The sequence below is a fragment of the Hipposideros armiger genome, unplaced genomic scaffold (assembly GCF_001890085.2).
Source record: "Hipposideros armiger isolate ML-2016 unplaced genomic scaffold, ASM189008v1 scaffold_1425, whole genome shotgun sequence".
Classification (NCBI taxonomy): domain Eukaryota; kingdom Metazoa; phylum Chordata; class Mammalia; order Chiroptera; family Hipposideridae; genus Hipposideros; species Hipposideros armiger.
The window spans coordinates 78,979-86,648 of record NW_017732775.1 but is presented as its reverse complement, the minus strand read 5'-3'; the positions used below and the strand labels follow the sequence as shown (position 1 = coordinate 86,648).

The 7,670-nt window shown below is 44.1% G+C and overlaps 1 pseudogene; it reads left to right on the top strand.

The window, feature by feature from the left end:
- The first annotated feature begins 3,053 nt into the window (after positions 1 to 3,053).
- On the top strand, positions 3,054 to 7,453 carry LOC109377503 (extracellular sulfatase Sulf-2 pseudogene; annotated as a pseudogene).
- Positions 7,454 to 7,670: the final 217 nt, after the last annotated feature.

The following is a 7,670-nucleotide window of genomic DNA, read 5'->3' as shown; positions in this document are numbered from 1 at the left end:
TGGTGCCAACTTGGGCCAGTGAAGCAAAGTCCTCCACAACTAGACTGAAGAACAAAAGGACAGCAACTTGTCTGTTCCCCTCCCCCAATGCCCCAGCACTGTTCCCATCCTCTAATTCCCCAATTAAAAAAAAAAAAAGAATGAAGAGAAACAAATTAAAAAAGAGGGTCTATAAGATCAAATGTTAAAAGTGAGAAGCCAAGAAGCATGTATATTGAGCAGCATTCTGCATAAACTTCTTCATAAATATGCCATATTATTTTAATTCATATTTGAGTTGATTCATTATTTACACTTATTTTAAAAACTGCATACTTCTATTGTAAATAGAAAAAACCATAAGTAGAAGGTAAGTATAAAATAAGCACAAAACTAATACCAAATATATGTATGTATACATGTGTATATATATGTATACATATGTATATATGTAGAAGATTTAAAGGAGTTGCATTTTGGGGAAGATAATTAGATCAAGCAGACAACTGATAGCTAGTGAGACCACTGGCTATACTAGCTTGTTTTTGAAGTGAACTGGAGGATTGAGGATGGAGGATGTAACTTTGAATAACAAGAACTGAGCACTTCCTGATGCTTAAATTGGAATTTGGATGTTTGCATCAGAGCATCAGAGAGATGGTAGCTTTCTCTTATTAAACATGTTGCAGAATTTTGCATTACATGTAGTCATATCTCTAATAACATAATTTTCCATTACCACTGGGAGATTTGTCTTCTTGAAAAGCCTTTTTCTCTGAACAAGAAATGAAAGCACATTACAACAGAAGACTAAACAAGTAAATCTATAGTGGAAAGCAATAGTTCTAGATTTGATATAACTGTATTGAAAGAAATTGGTTTTCTTTGTTTAGTGTTGGGGGATGCAATTAGAGGGAAATATTTTTTTTTGCAAATCACTTTTTCTCTCTTTTTAAATCCAAGTTGCTTTCCATGGGAAAAGAACCTGTCTTTTTATGGCTGTTTATAAAGTTAAAGGAAGAGGGATATTGCATGGCAAAAGGATATGCTAGAATGCACATGTCCATCCAAATGTTAAAAACTTACTTAGATTTGCAAAGAAATTGTCTTTATAAAATGAAAACCTCTTAGGAAGTCCAACGGCTTATTTGTTTGTTCCTTCAAGTGAAACAAATTATCATTAAAAAGGTTCAGCTTCAAATTAAGACCTTTTAGAAGCTTAGAGGGACTTGCTCACAAAAGTTCAAATCCCTTAGAAAATGGCTCATTGCTGCCTCAGAGAAAGAGAAAAATAGCTACTGATGAGATTCAAATCATTCTCTATCTTCCCTTTCATTAATTTTAAACATAATTCATAGGCCATTATGCTCTGGAAATCAAAAGAATTATTTCTCATTGTAGCCTACCATTTTTCATCATTATACACACACACAATGTCCAATTTCACCCCACTCATTCAAAATGGCGTTTAAAGCAGGCAGAAAAGATTAACTCCAATACTTACATTTGGCTTTAATTCATAGCTTTCTAAAGAGTTTTACTAGTCTAAATATGTATTTACACAATAGAATATGATGAGTCATTTCTAAAATGTAAACATACTAGTTTAAAAAATTGCTTAAATATGTATTTCTGGCCTGAGCTTCTCTCAGGAGATTCCTATGAGACTTACAGCAATAATGCCCTAATGTTTGAATCACACCACTTCTCAGTACATTACAAATAATGTTTTAAAAAAAGAGTGAACAGGGCCGGTCGAGTGGCGCGATGGTTAAGAACTGGCTTGGAATGCCAGAGGGCCCCGGTTCGGATCCCACATATGAGGGCCAGTGACACTGCCCTNTGTTTTTTATCACTTTGAATATGCCATGCCATTCCCTTCTGGTCTTTAAAATTTCTGTTAAGAAATCAGCTGACAGTCTTATGGGAGCTCTCTTGTAGGTAACTAACTGCGTTTCTCTTGCTGCTTTTAAAATTCTCTTTATGTCTTTAACCTTTGGCATTTTCATTATGATGTATCTTGGTATAGGCTTCTTTGGGTTCATCTTGTTTGAACTCTCTGTGCTTTCTGGGCTTATATGTCTATTTCCTTGTTAAGGAAGTTTTTAGTCATTATTTCTTCAAATAGGCTTTCAATTCCTTGCTCTCTCTCCTGCCTCTGGTACCCATATGATGTGAATGTTGGTATGCTTGATGTTGTCCCAGAGGGCCCTTAAACTATCTTCATTTTTTTTTAATTCTGTTTTCATGTTGCTGTTGCAATTGGATGTTTTCTGCTACCTTATCTTCTAAATCACTGGTTTGACCCTTTGCTTTACCTAACCTACTGTTGATTCCCTCTAATGTACTCTTCATTTCAGTTACTGTAGTCTTTATTTCTGACTGGTTCTTTTTCATGTTGTCAATCTCCATTTGTATGTTTTTTTAATCTCTTTATTGAAGCTCTCTCAGAGATCATTGAACATCCTTATAACTAGTTTTTTGAACTTTGTGTTTGGTAGATTGCTTGGCTCCATTTTGTTTGGTTCTTTTCCTGAAGCTTTTTTCTGTTCCTTAAGTTAGGACTTGTTTCTTTGTCTCCCCATTTGGCTGCCACCCTCTGAGTTTGTTTCTATGTATTAGGTAAAGCTACTATGTCTCCCAGTATTAGTAGAGTGGCTTTATGTAGTAGGTGTCCTGTGGGACCCATGGCTCAGCCTCCCTGGTTACCTAAGCTGGATGCTACAAGTGTATCCCTGTGTGTTGTGTGTGTGTGCTCTCCTGTTGTAGTTGAGTCTTGGTTGCGGTTTGTATATTAATGGGAGGGTTTGACCCTCAGGCTGATTGGTTGTGAGGACTGGCCATGACTATAGTAGAGGAGATGGTGTACAGGGGCTGGACCCTAGGAGCAGGAATTACTTTACAAGGGAAGGCTTTTGTGTCTGTCTGGTGTTCCCTTTTGGTGTGTCAGTCTGAAGCTGGCCACCACAAGTGCCGGCCCTGGGGCCTCCTGGGTGGTGCTCCACCACAAACCAAATTCATAGATCATATCCTGCTAGGGCTACCTGGAATGAGCCACAAAGTGGCTGCCACCCATGCTGGGCTTGGTGGTGCCTGGGAAAGCCCAAGCTGCGAATCAAGGCCAGCTGCCTGTAGAGCCAGGCTTGTGGCCACTTAACAAGAGGTACAGGGCATGCCGAAGCCAGATGTTGCTTGTCCAGGGTTTGTGAACCTTTGAAAAATTTTAGGAGAGTCCACCAAAGCAGGGTATTTGTATTGAAAAGCTACTGGAAATGGCTTGGGTGGGCCTGAAAGTTGGGAGGGGTGGGGCCACAAGGAGTCACCAGGGTGGGGTGAATGGTATTAGGTAGTTGGCGACTCTGATATGGCAGCAGCCAGCATCTCCATGGTGGGTGGGAGATGGCTAAACAAAGGAACAATGGCTTCTGCCAGCACTAATACCTGGGAGAAAGCTACTTTTCCCAGCCCTTTTTCCTGAAGCCAGATAATTCAGTTCTTCCCCATATGTTCCTTGGCACAGTGTTGGAGTTCAGAGAGAGTGAATCCATCAGTGAGCAAGAACATGTGGGCCCTTTAAATGTAATGCCCATGTCTCCAGCCACCCTCTATCTCACTCAGCCACAATCTCTGCTGGTTTTCAAAGATAGAATTTGTGGGGACTTCTCTTCCCAGCACTGGAACCCTGGGCTGAGAGCCTGGTATGGGGCTGGGACCTTCCATTCCTTGGGGGGTACCTTCTCGGCTGAGATGCCCCTCTGTCAGTTTTTAACTGCCACACATGGGTGTGGGACCAGCCCATTCCAATTCTCAGTCTTGAGGTGCCTTCTTCTGTATGTCTTTAGTTGTAGGACTTTTGTTCAGGTAGACTTCAGGTGATTTTCAATGATGTTGTTTTGAAGTTTGGTTATAATTTTGAGGTGGTTATGAGAGGAGGCAAGCATAGCATTTATCTACTCTGCCATCTTGACCAAAAAATTCCCAAGAGCTAATTTTTAAATTTTCAGGTAGTTTGCAAACAGGTTGTTAAACTATCCATTGTTAAAAATTAAATCATACAAACTTAAATTATTTTAAAAGATAATAAATACAGCTAATCACTTCCTAACTATTTTACTATTATTTATGATTGAGGTTATTTACACTTAGAGCTGCATGATAAAAATACTTTATGTTACTGCACTACTGCATATCTCTTCCCAACCCTGTGTCCAGTGATACCATATTTGTAGCTTGAAATTGGCCATGTTGAGAATATTTACCTAATAGAAATGAACAAATGCTAAAAAAAAATTGGTTTATTTTCTCTCTTTTTTTGAGAGCTGGTTATACTACAGTACTGCCTCATCTTGGATACAGCCTGAAAATCGTAAGCAGTACTTTTTATCATTTTGTAACTCTCAAAATTTTTTCTCTATGATTTTATGAGCCACTCTAATCTCCTACATATTTTCTTCCTGAGCATCTGCTCATTAGTTTCTATCAGTACCCAGAACCTAACACAAAATTCTAAATGCCCAATAGAGGAATTCCTACCAATTATTAGGATATTATATTTTACATGGCCTAAGAAACATAGTTTTTGTTGTTTGTAAATAGCATTCAGCATTATTTATACATTTAAAAAAAAGGCCAAAAATAAAAGTTGTTCCACCTACAACAGGAGTTTTGTGGGGCTCCAATAATATAAATTTTAAAAAAGTACCACTGGGAGATGTAGCGGCGGCAGCAGCAGTGGCAGTAGCGGCAGTGGCGTGGAGGCCCCTGTGCCCTGAGGCCTGCTGATCCGTGAGCAAAGAGGGAACAGGGCAAAGAAAAAAATCCACCAGATGCAACCTCAGACTCCTGCCAACAGCAACAAGCAAGGGATCAGCAGAAACATGAAACAGCACATCCTGGCCTTCTGCTTTGCCTGCTCTCAGCAATTGTTCTCCCTCTCCTGGGTGTCAAGTTCTGCGTTCCTGTCCCACCACCGCCTGAACGGCAGGTTTCAGAGGGACTGCAAACATCCGCCCCAGCGTCATCCTGGTGCAGACCGACTCCCAGGATGTGGAGCTTGGTTCCATGCAGGTGATGAACAAGAGCCGGAGCTCGGCAGAGCAGGGCGGGGCGCACTTGATCGAAGCCTTGGTGACCACGCCCACATGCTGCCTGTTCTCCTCCATCCTCACCCAGAAGCGCGTTGACAACCACAACACCTACACCAACAACAAGAATTGCTCCTTGCCCTCCTGGCAGGCGCCCCACTAGAGCTGCACCTCTGCCATGTGCCTTGACAACGAGGGCTACCAGACAGCTTTGTCTGGAAAGTAACTGAAAGCATACAACGGTTCCAATGTGCCACCCGCCTGGAAGGAGTGGGTCGGCCTCCTTAAAAACGCCCGCTTTTATAGCTATAGGCTCTGTCGGAACAGGGTGAAGGGGAAGCATGGCTTTGACTACGCTAAGGTTCACCAACGACAGCGTGAGCTTCTTCCACACATCCAAGAAGATGTACCCGCACAGGCCGGTCCTAATGGTCATCAGCCACACAGGCCCCCACAGCCCTGAGAATCGCCCCCCCCCCAAATACTCATGCCTCATCCCCAACACCTGGCAGCACATCACGCCAAGCTACAACTACACACCCAACACTGACAAACAATAAATCATGTGCTACACGGGGCCCCTGAAGCCCATCCACATGGAATTCACCAGCAGCCTGCAGCGGAAGCACCTGCAGACCCTCATGCCCATAGAGGACTCCAGGGAGATGATTACAACACGCTGGTGGAGACGAGCGAGCTGGACAACACCTACATCATGCACACCACCGACCATGGCTACCACGTCGGCCAGTTAGGCCTAGTCAAGGGGAAGTCCATGTCCAACGAGCTCAATATCAGGGTCCTGTTCTACGCGAGGAGCCCCAGAGGAGCACCAACCTGGAGGCAAGCTCGCTGAATCCCCATATCGGCCTCAGCATTGACCTCTTTTCACCACCCTGGACATCCCCTTGGGTATGGATGGGAAATCCATCCTCAAGCTGCTGACACAGAGCAGCCAGTGAATCGGTTTCACTTGAAAAAGGCGATGAGGGTCTGGCAGGACTCCTTCCTGGTGGAGAGAGAAAAACTGCTTAGCAAAAGGGTCAGTAACAAGGTGGATGCCCAGGAGGAGAACTTCCTGCCCAAGTACCAGCACGTGAAAGAGCTGTGCCAGCATGCCGAATATCAGACCATGTGAGAGTAGCTGGGACAGAAGTGGTGGTGTGTGGGTTGGATGCCAGAGACGCGGGAGCTGCACAAGTGCAAGCGCCCAACGTGGGCCTGGGGGCAGAGCCCTGTCTAACCTGAGTACAATGGGCAGGGTGGTGAGGCTTGCACCTGTGATGGTGGGGATGACAAGCGCAGCCTGCATGGACACCGGGAAAAGTTCTTCAAGAAGTACAAGGTCAGCTATTCCTGGAATGGCTCCGACAGCTCAGTAGCCATCTAGATGGAGAGTGAGGTACACCATGTAGGTCTGGATGACACATCCCAGCTCCTCAACCTTACCAAGGGGCCCTGGCCAGGGCCCCTGAAGACCAAGATGACAAGGACAGCAGGGACTTCAGTGGCACTGAAGACCTTCCAGACTACTCAGCCCCCAACCCCATTAAAGTCACACATCGGTGCTACATCTTAGAGAACGACACAGTCCAGTGTGATCTGAACCTGTGCAAGCCCCTGCAGGCCTGGATAGACCACAAGCTGTACATTTACCATCAGATCGAAACCCTGCAGAACAAAATTAAGAACCTGAGGGATGTCCAAGGTCACCTGAAGAAAAAGCGGCCAGAAGAATACGATTGCTACATATCAGTTATAACACCCAGCACAAAGGCCTTCTCAAGCGCAAAGGCTCCAGACTGCATCTTTTCAGAAAGGGGCTGCAAGAGAAGAAAGAGGTGTGGCTGTTGGAGGAGCAGAAGCGCAAGAAGAAACTTGGCAAGCTGCTCAAGCGACTGCAGAGCAGGGACACGTGTAGCATGCTGGCCCTCACGGACTTCACCCACGACAACCAGCACTGGCAGACTGCACCTCTTTGGACTCTCGGGCCTTTCTCTGTCTGCACCAGCGCCAACAGCAACACTTACTAGTGCATGAGGACAATCAGGGAGACCCACGTTTTGCTTTTCTCTGAATTTGTAAATGGCTCTCTCGAGTCCTTTGATATCAACATAGACCCCCAATAGTTGATGAAGGTAGTGAATACACTGGACAGGGATATCCTCATCCAGCTAGCTACACATACAGCTCATATAGCTGAGGAGTTGCAAGTGTTACAAGCAGTGTAACCCCCAGACCGAAACATAGACTTGGGATTTAAAGATGGAGGAAGCTATGAGCAAAACAGGGACAACTGTGGAAAAGGTGGGATGGTTAAGCAGCATGAGTCGGAGCTCCAAAAACAGAGGCATCATCTGACTGTACAGACAATTAAAAACCATATATGATTTCAAGCAGACCTATGCTGTTAGGAGACCTGAGAGACACAGAACTTGCTTTTAGTCAACATGGCAAATTCTGGAAGAGAACCACCAGGAGCTGTGATACTTCAGGAAGTCCATTTTTGCCTCTGCTTTTGATTCGGATGATACCTCACCAGCTGCACAAAATGCACTTTCATATCAAAAAGTCACCACTAACCCTCTCTGAGAGGCTCACAAGGGA